Source organism: Macaca nemestrina, chromosome 1 (assembly GCF_043159975.1).
Source record: "Macaca nemestrina isolate mMacNem1 chromosome 1, mMacNem.hap1, whole genome shotgun sequence".
NCBI classification, from domain to species: Eukaryota; Metazoa; Chordata; class Mammalia; order Primates; family Cercopithecidae; genus Macaca; species Macaca nemestrina.
Window position 1 is genome coordinate 155,095,324 of NC_092125.1, and position 22,207 is coordinate 155,117,530.

Genomic DNA, 22,207 nt, shown 5'->3' on the forward strand with positions numbered 1-22,207 from the left:
AAAACCCCTGTGAGATACTATACAAGATGACTATCCCCAATACACACAGTAATCAGATTCTCCAAGACCAAAGAGAAAAAAAATTTATTTAAGGCAACTAGAGAAAAAGGGCAGGCCAACTACAAAGGGAACCACATCAGGTTAACAGCAGACCTTTCAGCAGAAATCCTACAAGCCAGAAGAGATTGGGGACCTATATTTAGCACTCTTAAAGAAAATGAATTCCATCTAAGAATTTCATGTCCAGCCAAACTATGTAAGATTCATAAACAAAGAAGAGATGAAATCCTTTTCAGATAAGCACATGCTAAGGGGATTCATTATTACCAGACCTGACTTTCAGGAGTTCCTTAAGAGAGTGTTAACTATGAAAACAAAAGACCATTACCAGCCACCACAAAACACTTAAGTACATAAACCACTGACACTATGAAGCAACGACACAATCAAAACTACATAACAATCAACAACATGATGACAGGATCAAATCCACAAATATCAACATTAACCTTGAATATAAATGGGCTAAACACCCCCACTTAAAAGGCACAGAGTGGCAAGTTGAATAAAGAAATAAAACCCAACAGTATGCTGTCTTCGAAAGACCAATCTCACATGCAAGAACAACCACAAGATCAAAGTAAAGGGATGGAGAAAGATGTATCAATCAAATGGAAAACAAGAAAGAGCAGGGGTTGCTATTCTTATTTTAGACAAAACAGACTTTAAATGAACAACTATCAAAGAAAAAAAAAAAGAAGAGCATTATACAATGATAAAGAGTTCAATTCAACAAGAAAACGTAACTATCCTAAATATATATGCACCCAACACTGGAGCACCCAGGTTCATCAAACACATTCTTAGAGATTTATGAAGAAACTCAGACAACCACACAATAATAGTAGGAGACTTCGACACTTGATGTATTGGACAGATCATCAAGGCAGAACACTAACAAATAATTTTGAGACCTAAACTCAACACTTGACCAAATGAACTTAACAGACATCTATAGAGTAGTTCACCTGACAAAAGCAGAATACACATTCTTCTCATCTGCACATGGCACATATTCTAAAAATGACCAAAAAATCAATAATAAAGCAATTCTCAACAAATTAAAAATATATACACCAGCCAGACCACACTCAGACCAGAGTGCAATAAAAATATAAATCAATGCCAAGAAGATCTCTCAAAACCACACAACTAAGTGAAAATTAAACAATCTTATCTGAGTGCTTTGGATAAACAATAAAATTAAGGCACAAATCAATAAATAAATTCTAATGAACACAAAAATAAAACATACCGGAATCTCTGGGACATAACTAAATAAGTGTTAAGAGGTAAGTTAACAGCACTAACTACCCATATCAAAAAGTTAGAAAGATCTCAAATTAGCAACCTAGCATCATATCTAGAGGAACAAGAAAAACAAGAAGAAACCAACCCCAAAGCTCCCAGAAGAAAACAAATAACCAAAATGAGAGCTGAACTGAATGAAATGGAGATAAGTAAAAACATACAAAATGTCAACAAATAATGGTTTTTTGAAAGAATAAATAAGATTGATAGACCACTAGCTAAATTAATAAAGAAAAAAGAGAGACAATTCAAATAAACACAATCAGAAATGGCAATAGATACATTACCACTGACCCCACAGAAATGGAAAAAAAAACCTTTAGAGACTGTTGTGAAGACCTCTGTCCACACACAAAAAAATGAAATCCTCAACAGACCAATAATAAGCTCTGAAATTGTGTCAGTAATAACAAACCTACCAACCAGAAAAAGCCCTAGAGCAGATGGATTTACAGCCAAATTCTACCACACATATAAAGAAGAACTGGTATCACTCCTATTGAAACTATTCTGAAAATCAAGGAAGAGGGACTCCTCCCTAATTTATTCTATGAGGCCAACATCATCTTAATACCAAAACCTAGCAGAGGCAAAATCAAAAAAATAAGCTTCAGGCCATATCCCTGATGAACATAGATGCAAAAATCCTCAACAAAATATTAACAAGCCAAATCCAGCAGCACATTCAAAAGCCAATCCAGCACAATCAGGCAGGCTTTACCCCTGGAATGCAAGATTGGTTCAACATATGCAAATCAATAAATGTGATTCATCATATAGACAGAACTAAAGACAAAAACCACACACACAATCATCTCAATAGATGCAGAAAAGGCTTTTGATAAAATTCAACATCCCATCATGTTACAACCCCTCTACAAACTAGGCATCAAAGGAACATACCTCAAAATAATAAAAGCCATCTATGACAAATCTGCAGTGAACATCATACTGAATGAGAAAAAGCTTGAAGCATTCTGCTTGAGAACTGGAGCAAGACAAGGATGCCCACTCTTACCACTCCTGTTTAACCTAGTAATGGAAGTCCTAGCCAGAGCAATCAGGCAAGAGAAAGAAATAAAGGCATCATCCAAAAAGGAAGAGAGGAAGCTAAAATATCTCTCTTTGCAGGCAATATAATTCTATATCTAAAAATCCCCATAGTCTCTATCCAAAGGCTCCTAAGCCTGATAAACAACTACAGCAAGGTTTCAGGATACAAAATTAATGTACAAAAACAATTACTATTTCTTTACACCAAAGACATCCAAGTTGGAAGCCAAATCAAGAGCACAAGCTTATTCACAATAGCCATAAAAAGAACAAAATACCTAAAACTACAGCTAACCAAGTAAGTGAAAGATGTCTACAATGGAAATTACAAAACAATGCTCAAAGAAATCAGAGATGACATAAACAAACGGAAAAACATTCTATGTCAATAGACAGGGAGAATCAATATTGTTACAATGGCCATACTACCTGAAGCAATTTATAGATTCAATGCTATTTCTATCAAACTACCAATGACATTCTTCACAGAATTAGGAAAAATTTATTCTAAAACTCCTATGGAGCCAAAAAGAAAGTGCCTGAATAGCCAAGAAATCCTAACCAAAAAGAACAAAGCTGGAGACATTGCATTACACAACTTCAAACTATACCACAAAGCTACAGTATGGTACTGGTACAAAAACAGACACATAGACTAATGGAACAGGTTAGAGAACCCAGAAATAAAGCCACACACCTACAACCATCTGATCTTTGACAAAGCTGGTAATAACAAGCAACGGGGAAAGGACCCTCTATTCAATAAATCATGCTGCATTAACTAGCCAGCCATATGCAGAAGATTGAAGGTGGACCTGTTCCTTTCACCATATTCAAAAAATTAACTCAACATGTGTTAAAGATTTAAATGTAAACATAAAACTATAAAAACCCTAGAAGAAAACTAAGAAATACCATTCCAGATATTGGTCTGATAAAAGACTTTATGACAAAGACTCCAAAAGCAATTGCCACAAAAACAAAAATTGAAGTGTGGGACCTAATCAAACAAACAATGTTTGCATATTGAAAGAAACTATCAACAGAATAAACAGACAACCTACAGAATGGGAGAAAATGTTTGAAAACTATGCATCTGACATAGTTTTATTAGACAAAGGTCTAATATCCAGAATCTATAAGGAACTTAAGCAAATCAACAAGCATAAAACAACCCCATTTAAAAATGGGCAAAACACAGGAACAGCTAGTTCTCAAAAGAAAACATACACATAGCCAATAAGCCTATGAAAAAATGCTCAATATCATTGATCATTAGAGAAATGTAAGTCAAAACCACAATGAGATACCATCTCATACCACTCAGAATGGCTACTACTAAAAAGTCAGAAATAATAGATGTTGATAAGGTTGCAGAGAAAAGGGAATGATTATACACTGCTGGTTGGAATATAAATAAGTTCAGCCAGTGTAGAAAGCAGTGTGGAGATTCTCAAAGAAAATAAAACAGAGCTACCATTTGACCCAGCAATCCTGTTACTGTGTATATACCAAGGGAATATAAATCATTCTACCATAAAGACACACACGTGTGTATGTTCATAGCAGCATTATTCACAATAGCAAAGACTTGGAATCAACCTAGGTGCCCATGAACAATGGATTGGGTAAAGAAAATGTGGTACATGTATACCACGGAATATTACACAGACATAAAAAAAGAATAAGATCATGTCCTTTGCAACAACATGGATGGATCTGGGGGCTATTATTGTAAGTGAACTAATGCAGGGACAGAAAATCAATACCACATGTTCAAACTTAAAAGTAGGAACTAAACATTGAGTACACATGAAAACAAAGAACGGAATAGACACCAGGGCCTACTTGAGGGTGAAAGGTGGGAGGAGGGTGAGAACTGAAAAACTACCTAAAAGTAGGAACTAAACATTGAGTACACATGAAAACAAAGAAGGGAACAATAGACACCAGGGCCTACTTGAGGGTGAAAGGTGGGAGGAGGGTGAGAATTGAAAAACTACCTATCGAGTGTTAGGTATTTTGCTGATTATCTGGGTAACGAAATTATCTGTACAACAAACCTCCACAACATGCAATTTACACATGTAACAAACCTGCATACTTACCCCTTGAATACAAAATAAAAGTTGGAAAGAAAAATGAATAAATAAAATACAAAGAATGGTGAATCCTTTCCAAAAGGATTTCATTTGGCTTTGCCCAAATACATCAGAGGAATCACTGTTGATGTCTGCTATAGCCTTACAAAATGTATTTTTTAAATAATAAGACTTAAAAGTAGAAATTACCTCTTGATCCATTGGCTGCAGAATGTATGTTGTTAGAAAGCATGAAAACAACATTCATCTCCTTGTATATATCTCCATTGGTGCCCTTGAGTTGCTGTGTGCATTGCCAATGGGCAGCAATATTTTGAAAGGAATCTTTTTTTCTTGCCAGTAGGTCTCAACCATGTACTTAAAATACTCAGTAAACCACGCTGTAAACAAATACGCTGTCATCCAGGCTTTGATGTTTACAGGGCACAGAAAAAGTAGATTTTGCATAATTCTTAAGGGACCTAGGATTTTCAGAATGGTAAATGAGCATTGAGCTTCAACTTAAAAGTCACCAGCTGCATTAGCCCCTGACAATATAGTCAACCTGTACTTTATTTTTATTTATTTATTTATTTATTTATTTAATTTATTTATTATTATTGTACTTTAAGTTGTAGGGTACATGTGCATAACGTGCAGGTTTGTTACATATGTATACTTGTGCCATGTTGGTGTGCTGCACCCATCAACTCATCATTTACATCAGGTATAACTCCCAATGCAATCCCTCCCCCCTCCCCCCTCCCCATGATAGGCCCCTGTGTGTGATGTTCCCCTTCCTGAGTCCAAGTGGTCTCATTGTTCAGTTCCCACCTATGAGTGAGAACATGCGGTGTTTGGTTTTCTGTTCTTGTGATAGTTTGCTAAGAATGATGGTTTCCAGCTGCATCCATGTCCCTACAAAGGACGCAAACTCATCCTTTTTGATGGCTGCATAGTATTCCATGGTGTATATGTGCCACATTTTCTTAATCCAATCTGTCACTGATGGACATTTGGGTTGATTCCAAGTCTTTGCTATTGTGAATAGTGCTGCAATAAACATACGTGTGCATGTGTCTTTATAGCAGCATAATTTATAATCCTTTTATGATGAGCATTTTTTCATGTGTCTGTTGGCTGTATGAATGTCTTCTTTTGAGAAATGTCTGTTCATATCCTTTGCCCACTTTTTGATGGGGTTGTTTGTTTTTTTCTTGTAAATTTGTTTGAGTTCTTTGTACAACCTGTACTTTAAAGCTTTGAAATCAGGCATTGACTTCTCCTGTCCAGCTACAGAAGTCCTAGATGGCATCTTTTTCCAATTGAAGGCTGTATGTCTACATTGAAAATCTGTTGTTTAGTGTAGCCAATTCTATCAATGATCTTAGCTAGATCTTCTGGGTAACTTGCTGCCGCTTCTCCATCAGCACTTACTGATTCACCTTGCACTTTTGTGTTATGGAAACAGCTCCTTTCCATAAACCTCATGAATCAACCTCTGCTAACTTCCAACTTTTCTTCTGCAGCTTCCTCACCTCTCGAACTTCATAGAATTCAGGAGAGTTAGGGCCTTGCTCTGGGTTAAGCTGTGGCTTACGGGAATGTTGTGGCTGGTTTGATCTATCCAGACCACTAAAACTTTCTCCACATCAGCAATAAGGCTCTTTTGCTTTCTTGTCATTTGGGTGTTCACTGAAGTAGCACTTTTATTTTCTTCAAGAACTTTTCCTTTGCATTCACAAGTTGGCTAACAGTTTGGCACAAGAGGCCTTGCTTCTAGACTAGCTCAGCTTTCAGCATATCTTCTTCACCAAGCTTAATCACCTCTAGCTTTTGATTTAAAGTGAGAGACTAATAACTCTTCACCTAAACAATTAGAAGCCATCATAGGGCTATTAATTGTTCTAATTTTAGTTGTGTCTAAAATTAGACACAACTAATTTTAGGGCACTGTTTGTGGCACCACAGAACATTTACAATAATAGCATCAAAGATCATTGATCAGAGATCACCATAAGATATAATAATAATGAGAAAGTTTGAAATATTGTGAGAATTACCAAAATGTGATACAGAGTCATGAATTGAGCAGTGCTATTGACAGAAATGATGGTAATAGGCTTTTTTGACACAGGATTGCCACAAACATTCAATTTTTTGGATATGCGATATCTGCAAAGTGCAGTAACATAAAGCACAATAAAATGAGATATACCTGAATTTATAGTTCTTAATTCAGAAAGTTTAACTAGCCAGCAAACAGTTATTGAATGATATGTTAGACTTAGCATACTCTTAAAGATGTTTATTCCAGATAATAATTCACAATATTGACTCTCAAAAAATATATATTTTGTCACTTGATTTCGGGGGACTCAACGACCTGTGGAAACAACCAGAAGCATAGGTCACTTTTAATTAATAATTATCTTTAATCCACGCTGTTGTACAATTGATGAAGCTATGAACATATGCTTTAAATGCTTATTCACCCATTCATCATCTTCCACAAAGGATCTGACTGTGTGATGTGAAGGAGGCATTAAAACAAATGATAAAATGAAAATCCAAGGATAGAATTAAAAATCAAACCTGGGTGAAATACAAATAAGAGAGTAAGATACCAAGACTAAGAAAGCTTAAACATGCAATTCATCAACATTACTACAATTAAGCCTCATATTTGGATTTAAGCTTCTTAGTAGACATAGTAAAAAATGGAAAAATAGTCATATTGTTATTATAGGCAAAGAAAGGAGTGGTAATGCAAGTTATTTGAATGGAAAAACCATTCCTAGGAAATGGGTAAGAGATACCATAATGTTAATATGTATAGCATGATATAACATGTAATGTATAACGGTAATTAAGAATGTTGAAGTCATAAAAGATCTGGATCCGATAACTAATCCCACTATTTAACTTCTGTAAGCTTCAAATTTCTCATGTTAACAAGAATTTTTTTTAAATACCTACTTAGTATTATTGTAGAGAACAAATTATGTGATGCATGCTAAGCAATTGAACATGGGCAGCAATACCCACCTCAAACAATTGCTGTACAGAGCAAGTGATGCAAGTGGTGCAAATTAATAAATGCATCATTGGATGGGGGCAAGTAGGGGATTGAGAGATAGCCAATAACTATCTGTGGCTGAGAGAGCTGTGGCTGATGGGTGCATTTGAATTTATGATGAGAACAGTTCCAATACTGCTCTGCTGCAACATACGCTTGACATTCAAAACAATTGTTTTATGTCATTCTCTCTCAAGCAATAGTGAAAAGAATTCATTACAATTAGTGAAAATAATTCATTACAATTAATGAATTAAAATAAAATTAATTAAATATGATGATTCTGTTGAAGTAGTTCGTCTGAACCACCTCATTACGCAGAGATATTGTCTTATTCTCCACACTAACTTGGTCGTGAAGGACAGCCTTGATCATCTGAACAGCAAGCCACCTCTGCTTTACCACTCCGTCTTGATCTCATGCCCTATAATAAACAAAATGACAATGACTAGATCCCATTAAATGAGAGCAAAGTCTTTATTTCTCCTAATCATCCTTAGATATTTAATAATGGTTCTCAAGGAATATTGTACATTTTGACAATTCAAGATTCCCTATTTTCATCAGTAAAGTCATCTTTGATTGGTCATCAGCATGCTTGGACTTTCAGAAGTAATCAATATTTTTTAGCACTTACTACTAAAAGCCCACACACTGTTAAGCACTTCACACACATTAACTCACAAACACCTTTTATCCTCATGACAGAACTATGAGGCAGGTACTATTATCCCAATATTGCAGATGAGGAAACTGAATTGCAAAGAAGTAAATTGTCCAAATTATCAAAGTTAGTAAGTGGTAGGTTGAGAGAAAATTCAAGCAGTAATGATCTGGAGCCCACATTCTTAATCAAATTCTGCCAACTGACTTCACAGCAAAGATATCAGAGGAAACTGGGATGTATTACTACTGCCATTTCATTCTAACAAAACAAGTGATCAGATGAGAAAATACTAATATAAGTATGGAAGTTTCCTCACTGAAGAATTTGTGCGTTTATTATCCCCAGAAATGTTAACTCATCTTTCTCTGTGCTCATCCCAAATCTTCAATCCTTTGTACTTAGACCAAATATTTATAGAAAACCCAGTAAACATTGTGCTAGACACAGACTGAATTCTTGTTCTCTCAAGACATTAATTGACTCTCACCTGGATCTTGACCTCACACACAGTAGCCAATCTCTCATATCTCATAAAACCAGTGTGGGATCAAAGTTAAAGTAATTAAAATCTAGCAAAACTTAGAGTACAATTATTGCTTGCTGTTACACATTTTATGATGGATCACTCATGTACTTGTAACATTTTCTCACTTTACAATTTTGCATATTTTATACATAAATTATTTTATAATATGCCTATTATATTTTTATATGTTTTACATGCTCATGACATTTCATTAAACACTTTTATAACTTTTTCTCATTTCTAAGTCACCTTGTTTCCATAAAAAATACATAATACAGAAATAACATTTCATAATTTTACAAACTAAAAAATATATATATACCAAGATAGCTCCTATTGCAACTCTCTGCTTCATGGTTCATGGAAGTCACTTGAACAACTTAGTTACTTATAATATCACCTGGGATGGAAAAACAAACAGGCAGACACTTTTTAAAACAATCCATTGATCTGCCTTCCACTCAAATCCCTACACAGCCCATTGTGGCCAATAAGCAGAATACCTCTTTATGAAGTTATATTACACACTGGGTAAAAGCACAGGCCAGGGCACCAACATTCCCAGTTTAACTCCAGATGTGCCACAAATTCATTGTGACTTTAAGCAAATTTCTTAATCTCTCTGTGCCTTGATATCCTTGACTGCAAATTGGGGAATAGTAAAGTACTACCTCTAGCACTGATATTTCCTGGCATGCACCAGCCCCAGAGCTCTAGTTCTTAAAATACGGAAATACTTTTATGCCAGTAGATAAATATTATAGCTGCCTACTCAAGCTCCCAGTTTCCGTACACACACAACACTCCACCGTCCCCCAGGGTCACCTCTATGCTCTGCAATGATGCAATTAAAATACGGTACAGCAGCAGAAGAGGAATGAGTCCTCAATAGAGGTGGGACTTTTCTTCCTATTTTTAGGGGAAAAAATAGCAGCATGTTCTTATGTTGAGATAATGCCACAAAGGCTGGGAAAAATTACAGTAGAGTAGAATTAGGTTGAGATAATGCCACAAAGCCTAGGAAAAATTACAGTAGAGTAGAACAGTAGCAAATCACTGGTGCAATTCCTTGAGTAGGCAGATGCGAGAGGTGCTTAATACAAGAAAGACAGATTCACGTTTGACACGAGGATTTGTTCATCTCTGGTAAAAGAAGAAAAAAGAACAGATGCAGTTAGTGGGAAGATGTGGTGGTGGGAGTTTGTGAAATTCTCTTCTAATTGATTCTGTTTCCTAGATCATATGCAAAAGTCATCAAAAGAGTAGAGAAAGGTGTGCTGGACCCCTATTGACTCCAATAGGGATAGCACCATATCTGAGAGGCTGAAGAAGAGACCTGGGTGCAGTGAAAAAGACATAGGGTTTATCGGGGGAGCTTATCCACAGGAATGTTCCAGTTGTGACAGGCTACACAGGAGAACCACTACTGCTGGTGGTGGTGTTAATTTAATGCAAGTCCATAGGCATGAAAACCAGGAGAGCCAATGATATAAATCCAAATCTAAGGGCAAGAAAAGATGAGAAAAGATGTCCTAGCTCAAACAGTGAGGCAGGGAAAAAATGAAGCCAATTCCTCCTCCCCCTTCTTCTACCTTTTGTTATATTCAGGCCCTCAATGGATTGAATAACACTGATCACATTGCGGAGGGCAATCACTTTACTGAGTCTAATTCAAATGCTAATCTCACCCAGAAACAACTTCACAAACACACACAGAAACAATGTTTAATCTAGATACCCCATGGCCCAATCAAGTTGACACATAAAATTAACCATTAGATAGATAGATAGATAGATAGATAGATAGATAGATAGATAGATAATTAGTCATTTTCACACTGCTCACTGCTGATAAAGACATACCCAAGACCGGGTAATTTGTTTTAAAAAAGAGGTTTAATGGACTCACTAGTTCCACGTGACTGGGGAGGCCTCACAATCATGGCAGACGGTGAAAGGCACATCTTACATGGCAGCAGACAAGAGATAATGAAAACCAAGCAAAAGGGGTTTTCCCTTATAAAACCATCAGATCTCATGAGATTTACTCACTACCATGAGAACAGTATAGGGGAAACCACACCCATGATTTAATTGTCTCCCACCAGGTTCCTCCCACAACACATGGGAATTATGGGAGCTATGATACAAGATGAGTATTGGGTAAGGACACAGCCAAACCATATTAGATAGATAGATAGATAGATAGATAGATAGATAGATAGATAGATAGATAGATAGATAGATAGATAGATCGATCCTCAAAAAATGATTTAAATTGTTAAAAGGTAGGGAGACACAAATGGGCACACATTTGTATAGTTTAAAGGAACCAGGGACAAGAGATAAAAGTTTAGAAATCATTAACATTTGGACTAGATGGGACTAGATGAGCTCACCTACAGAGGAAAGGTAGAGAGTGAAGAAAAACAGCCTGGTTCTGCCACCAGTCTGTGGTATTTTGTTATGGAAACTTTAACAAACTAATGCAGAACTAATACATAATTCATTCTATAATATAGATTCGGTTCTTTACAACTAATAATTTTGTCCTTGTAATGTCCAGAGTTGATTTTCTAAATGTAGGAAACTAACCTTGTGTACTAGAAATGGTCTTCTTAGGAAACCAACAAAACACAAGACATGTATTAAAAATAGTTTTGATGGCATCCAAATTAAGGATTTCAGTTCAACAAAGGAGCATACACACAAAGTTCTCTCAAGAAAGAATATCAAATTTAATAGATAGTGGAAAGACTAAGAGAAGACCTTTGCAATGTCTAAAATTAATAAAGGACTAACATTTAAAATACATTTAAAGAATACCTTCTAATCAACAAAAGTTAACAGAAAAAAAAATCAAAAGAAAAAATTGGCAAAGAATATGTAAGGCAATTTACAGAAAAGGAACCCTAAATAGCTATTTAAATATGAGGTAGATGAAATGCTATTGGTGGATATGTAAAAATGTGCAGCCATTCTGGAAAGCTTGCTTTGTTTACTAAGAAATTAAGTATGTACATGATTTGCCCTTTGATTCAACAATATTATTCCCAATATTTTGCCAGAAAAATGCTTAAACTGGCCTGTATAGGAACATGTATGAGGATATAAGCTATGAAGCTGTTTGTGTTATGAGGAATTGCTGGCAACTTTGGTGACCATCATTAGGAGATTTGATAATGTGATGTGGTGGTGGTGGTGGTTATATCCTATAGATAGAGTAATAGATGTACGTAGACAAATGTGAATAATTCTTAAGAGCACAGTCGAGTTTTTAAAAAGTAAGATATAGAACAAGATTTATAGCCCACTATCATTACATAAATTAAAAACAAAAGTATATTTTATACAAATGTATATGTATTTAAGGACACTTAGCAAATGCATTACATGATTCCTATAATGGAGTAAGGAGAAAAATGAGAAAAGTAATCAGGATGATTGGAAGAAATTAAAAGTATAAAATGAAATAAAATAAAAATATGGACTTTGACCTATTAATCACAAAGATATGATATGAAATGAAGTATATTAACTCAGCTTTCTATACCAGAATCATGCCCATATGTTCTGTCCATTAAAGATGTGATCATCAGTAACCAGTGTAATTCCAAACTAATAGTGAGACAGTGCTTAGAATTTTTCTGCCGTCAGGTAACTCAAAACCATCGTAAAAGACCCAAGGATTTGAACATAACTCTCTCAGTCTAATTTTTTTTAATTACAGACAAAAAGTATTGTACAGGAAATATGTAATCCACTAAGGATGTTGTTAAAACCTCTGAATCAGAGTGAGGTTGTCTACCAGTCAGCATCTGGGATACCTTACCAAGAGCTATAGATTTTCAATGAAATCAGAGCAGAATACTACCAGTAAATTCTGCTCCCTTAATTGCACACTGCTCACTGTATAAGAAACAATTAATTTTAAAATGAAAAATACAAAAAAGCCAGCATGAACTTTAAGGACTGAGCAGGAAGAGTGCTATGATGACTAATGATTATTGCTATCATCTTGTGCTCAAATGTGCAAGACACAATGCTTGCTGCATGCAATAATTCATCTAAGCCTCACAATAATCTTATGAAGGAGGTGCTATCATTTTCCCCATTTCACAAAAGAAATTGAGGCTCAGTAACTTTTTTAATGGTTATTTCTTACAGCTCTGGAGGCTGGAAAATCCAAGATCAAGGCACTGGCAGGTTCAGTGTCTGGTGAGGGTCCGGTCTTTCTGCTTCCAAGACGGCCCTTTGTTGTTGCATTCTCCATGAGGAAACAAACGCTGTGTCCTCATATGGTGGAAGGAACAAAGGGGGAAAAGGCCACTCCCTCACATCTTTTATAAGATCATTAATCCTATTCATGAGGGCTCAGTTCTCATAACTTAATCACATCCTAAAAGCTCCATTTCTTTCCATTATCATATTGATGATTAAGTTTCAACATATGAATTTTAGGGTACATATTAAGGCCACAGTGTAGTTGGAACTGTGAGGTTCAAACAAGGATCTTATAGAAAGTCTCATGCTAGCTCAACTAACACAGAAAGATACCAAGGTATAAGCCACTGAAAAATATACTAAGGTAATGGTATTCACAGATTACCACCCCACACACATCTATGTAGCTTCTTAAGCAATTTCTTAACATCACATGTGAGTTGTCAACATCAAATGATCTTCCACAAAAAATTATTAGAATAGTCAATGTTATATATACTCTGGCATTTTTTTAAAAAGAATCATCTATGAATTTCACAACTACCAGTGAAGTGTGTTTTGTTATTTTACAGAGGAGGAACTTGAAGATAACTTCAGTTAAGAAATATGTGCATTAACAAAAAACCATAGGTTATGTCAGAGCTTCCCAAAGACTGTGCCATGGCATGCTGGCATGCCTTGAAGCTGTGGCAAAATATTGATCCCTATTCTTCAGCTGGAAGAGGTCTACAGCAGCCAGAATAATTGGCTAGTTGCTTCTGGCCTCAAGCAAGCCGGTCTGTTTACCCAATCTAACACTACAATTTTTTGCTTGTGCTATATTATGAGAAAGGTTGGAAAGCAAGAATTGGGTCTCAAGTCTAGGTCTTCACACCCTAGTTTTTTATTTTCTTTCCATTATACTATGCACCTTCTGAAATTTAGCTTTCTGACAAGCTGGAGGCAGTTTTCATCATAACATCACTCTAATAGTTATACTGTGTTTCTTGAATTAAGTAGTGATTACTTTGCAATAACTTATCAAGGTACGATTTGTATTTCTTCACTATGCATATTTCAAATTTTAAAGTTTATTAAAGCTCAATTTTTGGCTGCTGTGTAAAAAACTGGATCGGCAGGAGCAAAATCAAAATCAGAGAGACTAATTAGAAGATATGTTCACTTGATTATAGATCATTTTCTAATTCTAAAAGTTGAAAAAAGAGAAAATTTATTTCTCTAGTTATACGAGACTTTACACAGATAGTGCAGACTCCCAAGAGAAAGTCAACAAAGAGCCAGCCTTAGTTCTTCCTGCCTTCTCCCTAAAACTAGTGAGAAGGAAAGGAGAGAGGCTGGAGCAGGGCCTGGGATAGCCCATACATTTGACAGAGAAGGAAGATGGCCACCATTCTGTGAGCCTAGAGTTTTCCAAATAGTCTAGTCATGGGGTCAGGGGAGGAGTAGCAACTGATCCAGAATCTTTGCAGGTGCCACAGAAGCAGAATGGTCAAAACGAATGTCTTGTTGGCTCTAACTTCCCTGGAGACACTGCCAAAGAAATCTTGTTTTATGGGCCTAGCTGGGTGTCATGCTTAGTCCTATGGAGAGAAACCACGCATTTGGTGTCTGGCCTGCATAAGTACAACTAATCCACAAATTCTTTAAAAATATTTTATTAAATTCCAATAACATCTTTAGATTGTAAGCATAACATTTGCACCTAAATTAAAGGAATGTAGGTTACATCATTAGTTTTCATTCTAAGGTCTATAGGTTTCATTTAATTTAAGTAATAAGAAGGGGAAAGTGTCATGAAAATCCAGTGTTTGGATGAGATGTAGGCCTCAGAATATATCTACTGATGTTGGAGGCTCTATAGAAATCACAGGAGAGATAATAGACTAAAGTGATGGCAGTGTCAATAATGAAGAATGGTTAGATATCAAAGGAGTTTTGGAGGTACTAATGACAGAACTGTATGAGAGGTAAAGAAAAAGGAAAAGGAAATGTAATTCCCACATTTGTAGATTTCAAAACTGGGCAGGAAGCGATACCATTTTTTGAGATAGGGAAGATAGGTCCAGACCTGGGTACAAGTATATCAAGGATTCTGTTTTGGAATGTATAAATTTGAGAAGCCTATGAGGATACAACCAAATGTAAATACCAGGTAAGCAGCTAGATATTGGAGTCTGAAAGTCAAGTGAGAGACTTGATATGGAGACATACACTTCAAAATTACTGACATGCAGACAATAATCGAAGACACGGGAAAAAGTGAGATAACCCTGGGAGAGATGAAGATAACAGAGGAAGGTCACTAAGATATTTAGCACAAAAGAAACAAAGATAAATCTACATAAATACAATATGAAGGTTATTAGTGAAATTAGCAAGAGTGGTTTCAATGGGGATAGAAGCCAGATTAGAATTGGCTTAAGAGTAAATGAAATTATTGTGTTAATCATATTTTTTTTAAAAAAAGAATGAATGAAGGTTAAGAAGGGGAAATGACAAGTGTAAAAATGTCTTTCAATAAGTGTTGTTTCACATGCATTAACCCATTTTATTTTCTCACCAACCTTATTAAATAGATACTCTTATTATTGCCATTTTACAAATGAAGAAACTCAGGCCTAGAGACAAGTAACCTTCCAAAGGTCTTGCAACTATTAAGTGCCAGAGTTGGGATTTGAACTAACATTACTCTAACTCTTAAGTCCATGCTCTTAACTGCTGTTACTGTTGGATATGGCAAACTATATAGCACAAGTACAGATCTTGGAATTCACTGACTCACTTGTTCAGTGTACAAGAGTTAACTCAGACAACAAATTCAGAGGTGTTTATATAAAACAGAAGCAATTTTAAATACCTAAAATTGGATTTGGTGTTTGCTATGGTTTGGATGTTTGTACTTTCCAACTTCATGTTGAAATTTGATCCTCAATGTCGGAGATAGAGTCTAGTGGGAGATGTTTGGGTCATGGAGGCAGATTCCTCATGAATATATTAATGCCTTCCCTTGAGGGTGAGTGAATTCTTTACTAGTTCCAGAAACAACTAGTTGCTTTTTTGTTTGTTTGTTTGTTTTGTTTTGTTGTTTTTTAGAGGGTTTCACCATGTTGGCCAAGCTGGTCTTGAACTCCTGACCTCAAGTGATCCACTCACCTGGGCCTCCTAAAGTGCTGGGATTACAGGCATGAGCTAGCACACCCACCCTCAACTAGTTGTTAAAAAGAACCTGGCACCTACCCCTCTCTCTCTTGGTTCCTCTCTCACCAAGTGATCTCTGCACATCCCAGCTCCCCTTCACCTTCTGCCACGAGAAGAAGCAGTCTGAGATCCTCACCAGATGCATGAACACAATTTCAAGCTTTCCAGCCATTAGAATCATGAGCCAAATAAACGTTTTTTCCCTTCATAAATTACCCAGCCTCCAGTATTCCTTTATATCAACACAAAATGGATTAATACATAAAAACATGTTCATCTACAACAGAGATAAATCATGTTGCTTGAAAAGGTTGATTTGGTGTTCAAAAGCAGGTATTTACAATTGGAGACTGAAATGTTTATTAATCCATCAAAAATGCACTCATCATTTCCTATTCACTGAACCCACTGGTAAGATAACACTAAGTCCAGGATAAGACTTGTCTTTGTCCTCTACTAACTGAGCCTACTTGTCTACTATATTGATCAAATGCTAAACCAAACCATTAATGCTTAGCACAATATGAATAGTAATTGCTACTATTTCTATGTGGAACCATGGGAAAAGATATTGGAAAGCTATTAAAAATCATTTTAAATATTCATATCTGCTTCATTTTCCAGGCATTTTAAAGCAGTGAAAGGTTAATATTACAACACTTGCTTATGCATTTTTCTCTTTGTTCATCTGATTACTTCAAAATCCTATATTTTATCAGGTTATATACACAAACCTTACAGAGCATGTTGTTATGGAATATTCTGTACTACTACATTGCTCAAAATGCAGTGATTCTTATGTCTTAATATTTCAATTTGGACTTCAAGAGGTGTACAATTGAGTGATTTATTTCCATTCTTGTGTTCTTCAGAAGAACTTCCTTAAGCATTAGGCTGTTCCAATGATATCACAGTATAATATGTGCTTTCTTCTACATCAATCAACATCATAAAATTTCTTTATTAAATAAATCTGTTAATTTGTGTGCTCTTACTTGCATTGCTCTAATGTTTTTCCAAACCTTTTAATTTCATCACAGAATTTTTCCATGAGTCAGCTTTAGCCAAATTCCTAAGATTCATGGTTGGAATTTATATTTGACTGCTTCCCAAAATCTCCATGAATGATTTACTACTAGGCTAAAAAACTAGAAAATCATCTTGGAATGTATATATACCTATAAGTATTTTATATAATATATACAATGTATATATGTCTGTACATATATGTATGTATATATATTCAACCTGACTGACAATTAGAAGCATATATTTCAATATATGGTAATATATTAAATGTATTAACTATATATATATATTCCACTAACAATTGTGCTGTTCTACCTCAATTTAGAATTTTTATTTTTATCGATTCAATATTGTGAGTTATTTGCTAACATTTGTTATTTACAAATAGGTGTCAGAGAACCTGGTGTCTCTACCTAAACAGAATGTTCTTTGAGCAAGCAGTCAGACCTTAACTTCAACCTTGACTGGGGGATGCTGTCAAACTTCAACAATCAGTTGAGCAGCAGCTGAGCTTATGCTGTTGCTGAACAATCCACCCACACCAAAGATCTCTAACATGGCTCCACTGTCATGCAAACTCTTTGCTGGTAAGGGACCATAACCACATCTCTTAATGAAGACTATGCCCATGAATTTATGCTCACTAAATAAAGGATAATCCTGGGACCCTATTGAGAATAGACAAGGATCTCAGTCATCTTTACATCCTCAGTTCCTAGCACACATCCAGTCACATAAATGTTTGTGAAATGGATGAAGATAATAAAGAAGACAGTGTTAACACTGTCTTTAATATGCCATTATAATTCTTACCTCTTTTCCATCAATGTAATAATTTAAAATTTTTTCAGTTTCCTTAATTCTTCTCACTCCCAAATCCCTTTTATCTAAGCATTTGTAAATGTAGTTGGTCCTACTTCCAATCTGAATCATGAACTATCCATTCCTCTCCTCTTCTTTGTCTCAAAACATAGCCCAAGTTGCACCATAATCCTCACCTGGAGTACTATGATAGCCTCCTTACTAGTCTCTTTGCATCCGCTTTTGTCTACATCCAATGTTCCATACCACATCTAGAACAATTTTTAAAAATATGTCTTATTAATTTTGCTCACTTGCTTAATATGTGTCATTGAACACCCAATGTTTTTCAAATGACATGATCTCCAAATTTCTGCATAACCTAGGCCTTGTATATAACATAACATTAAAAATGCTAATAAAAAGAGTAGACCATTTCTCAGCTACCAGAAAATAGTAGAGTTTTGAGAAAAACAACCATGAGTATTGAATACAGATTGAGTAGAGAAAACCTAAATACGGAAACAGAGGATTCAAATAACTCGATCAGCTTGATTTATTACTATGCAGAATTTTGTACCTAACAAATATCTGTTCTTTCCAAACACCATGGAATTGTCTTAAAATCTGATGACATAGTAAACCAAAATGAATCATCATAAATTCCAAAAAGTAGAAATAATACGGGCAACGTTCACTGACCACTACAATAAAACCAGATATCATTAACAAACACCCTCCACACTCCCACCATCCACCTACCCACTTGCAACTTTAAAAACCCTCCTCTAGTTAAATAAGGTTATATGGAAATCTATGCTGAAATTACTGAATTTTTAAATTAAGGACAATTATATTGCTGTACAAATCAAACTTTAAGATTCAGCCAAAGGGTATATGATAAAAATAATATAAGCTCAACCTCATTTATCAAAAAAATAAGAAATATCAAACCCAAGTTAACTTATTTTCTAAAGGAGCTTATAAACAAATAATTAGAGAAGCCAAAAAGGAGTCAAAAGAAGGAATTTATAGAGATAGAAGCAGAAATTAATAAACTAAAAATATAGCATATCTAGAAATTGCAAAATGATAGTGAAATATTTTCTAGTGCCCAATGAAATAGACAAATATATAGCAACCCTAATTAATAACAAAATATAGAAAGAAAACATAATATGCAAAATTAGAGATAGAAGGCAAATATCATAGATACAGAGGAAATTGAAAATCTAGATAAAATAATGGTAGCCTAGAGAAACAATAATTATCAAAAGTGCCACAACAAGAGGCAGAGATAACCTGAAAAGACTAATTCTAAAAAATAAAAACATTAAAAAGTTGTCAAATTTGTACGATCCTAAAAGTTACCATGCTTTTAATAGCTGTAATTATTAATACTCAGCAATCAACAAGAGGTATTGTTAGCAGTCAGCATTTACTAGTTGCCTGCTATTTGCCAAGCACTGCACATAGCATTTTGTTAGGTGACTATTACCTCACTTCATTTTCTAAACAAGGAGACAGAGACAGGCAAAGTTAACTTGCCAACTGTCACACAATAAGTGGTAGGCCTAGTATTGGAAGACAGACTGTAAAGGGATCACAAAGCTCAACTTCTTAACCTCTCTATTATGTGCAGGAATGATTTACTTTTGACAAGATATTGTTTTTAAGAATTAAAGAAGAAAAAATATGTGATTATTTCAATAAAAGTGAAAAAATTACTTGATAAAATGCAATATCAATTCGTGTGTTAAAAAAAAGTCAACTTTCCTTACATGATCAAAAAAATAAATATTTCTCAGAAGCCAACAGCAAATGCAATACTCAGGGGTGAAACAAGAGAGCAGAGTTTCTCAAGCAGGTATTAAGGGAGGAGATGGCCACAGGTATGTTTAGAAAAGATAAGTCTTCCCCAGAGCAAATATGTTTCATAGCTAAACAAATTAAACAGATTTATTTATCACTGGTGATTTTCTCAGAGGCTTTAACATGCTAATATGGTTGTTCTGTGACTCTCTTGAAAGGAAATATAAGGTGCTATTTCCCAAGCTTCTTTGATTACTAAACCCTTTGTTCTCAACTCTGGAAACTAGTGTCCACAGCTACAATTTTGCAAAGACTGCACTAAAGACATCTGGACTAAAATTACTAACAAAATAAAGATTCCCACTATGACTGCTATGATTTAGCACTATTCTAGATTACTTGTCAGTGCAATAAAAGAGAAAAAAAATATATATAAATATTGGAAAGAAAAAACTATTTGTAAATGATTTAATTGTCTACATCAAGATCAAGACAATCAATTAAAAACTAAAAAAGGCAGTAACTTAGAGCATTAAATAAAAAATAAGTATGTATATAAATTGACCTCTATCCTCAATGAGGATAAACATTGCTTACAATTTGTCCAGAAAGACTTATGCGTAGTGAGTGAAGAAAATAAGAATAAGAGGGGAAAAATCATTGAAAATGCATAAATTATTTAATAATGCCACTAGTCTTATCTCAAGTGTAGTAATAATGACTGGAGAAAAAATACATTTCCCTAGCTTCTAAATTTTGTATTTTCATAGAGAATTGTATTAATCCATATGCTACTGGATAATACAATTAGACGTAACTCTGCCCATAGTTAGCCATGTGACTTTTGACAAGGTAGCTCTCCTGGGTCAAAAATTTTATAGAATCTCAGGATTTTTAAAAAATTGGAGTGACCTAATATGGACCAAAAAGCCTGACGAATATGAACACTTATGTCCACATCAGAGATTTTATCATAAGAGATCAAAATATACACAATAGTGTTCATACCACATTTTAGAGTGAAACTAACATTGTCAGTGTACACAAAAGCCTATTCAAAGAAATTATGGTACATCTATCTTAAGGTATACTAAGATAATCTTAAAAATTATGTGACCACATGAGAAAGTGTTCATAATATGGTAACAGAGAAAAAAAGATTACAAAACAGCATGTACAGTGTGACCTCAAGTTTACAAATACACATGCACTCAGATCTCTACTTATTCCCACAGCTGGTTACCTCTGAGCAAGCAACAGTTTGAACAACCATATGTGAGTGCCCTGGATATTAAAATATTACCAGTACTTATCTCTTCTGAGTAAGATTTTTGGTGATTTGTATTTCCTTCAGGATTTCCATTTTGCAAAATCTTCAAAAATCTCTGTAACTGGAAAACAAAAATTCAATAAATGGTGTTTAATTTACCTATTTCAACTGCAAAGTCTATTTTTTAGTCCTCTTGAATAATACTCATCCTAGCCTGTTTTCCCATTCCATTCTTAAAAGCCTCCTATGAAGTGACCTTAGAATCCCTAGAAAGAGCTCCCAAATGTCAGAAAATATGTCTTTACACTTTGCTGTAATCTGATTTTCACTACAATGTCCACTAAATGCTCATGAATGATAAGTTCATTCCTGTTATAAATAATAGCTCTTCAAAAGGTTTTACAATAGTAAGCATATTCCTCTGGTTCTTCTTTTCTTCAGATTAAATATCCCCCAGTTCTTTACATTATTCCATTTTGTAGCATACATTTGTATTTCCCTGAGCATGTATAAAGATCTTATCACCTTCAGGATAAGAAAGAGGTGGATACAGATCTGGCCATCGACTAGTTTCCAAACTAGAATAAGCATGATAAAAACAGTAGCTGATCCATCACTTTGTGGTGTAGTATGCTTGCTCAGACTTTAAAGAATGAGTTGCTGAAAGACACTGATTTCTCCAATTTAAAATAGTAATGGTTTTCAAATAAAATGTTCAAATTATGAATCTATTTTTGGAAGAGTCAAAGCCTGTCTGTCAATTGTCTCTACTGGGCTTAGGGTAAGTCATAACGTGAAAGTTGTTCAAGTAGCAAAATGTCATCTCCTTTTTGTTCTGTTGTTCAAGAAATCTCTTAATGATTCCATCCAGAGTAAGGAGTCAGAAAAAGAATTGTTCTACCCATCTGTATATGGGTAGGGGAGAGAGAGAAAGAAAGAGGCCCATTGTTAGTAAGAAATATCCCGGCCTCAAAGATTTATAAATATTTCTAGTAACAAGATGTCTTAACAAAAAAATTCCAATAAAAGCAAACAAAAGTATATAAATCATCCATGCAGGCTTGTAAAACTATTTAGTCATACAAATAGACCTACC

At 34.9% G+C, this 22,207-nt stretch overlaps 1 long non-coding RNA gene across 3 annotated transcripts; it reads right to left on the reverse strand.

Moving 5' to 3' along the window:
* Positions 1-6,343: 6,343 nt before the first annotated feature.
* Positions 6,344-18,907, reverse strand: LOC105482693 (uncharacterized). 3 transcript variants are annotated; one of them, XR_987782.2, is made up of 4 exons: positions 16,239-18,907; positions 9,100-9,920; positions 7,933-8,008; positions 6,344-7,100 (listed from the first exon to the last, which is right to left on the reverse strand). It is a non-coding gene; the product is annotated as an uncharacterized lncRNA (long non-coding RNA). The 3 variants fall into 3 exon arrangements; XR_987783.2 differs by lacking the exon at positions 16,239-18,907 and having other exon boundaries at positions 6,344-6,891; positions 9,100-11,495; XR_987781.2 differs by lacking the exon at positions 16,239-18,907 and having other exon boundaries at positions 9,100-11,495.
* Between the last annotated feature and the right edge of the window lie 3,300 nt (positions 18,908-22,207).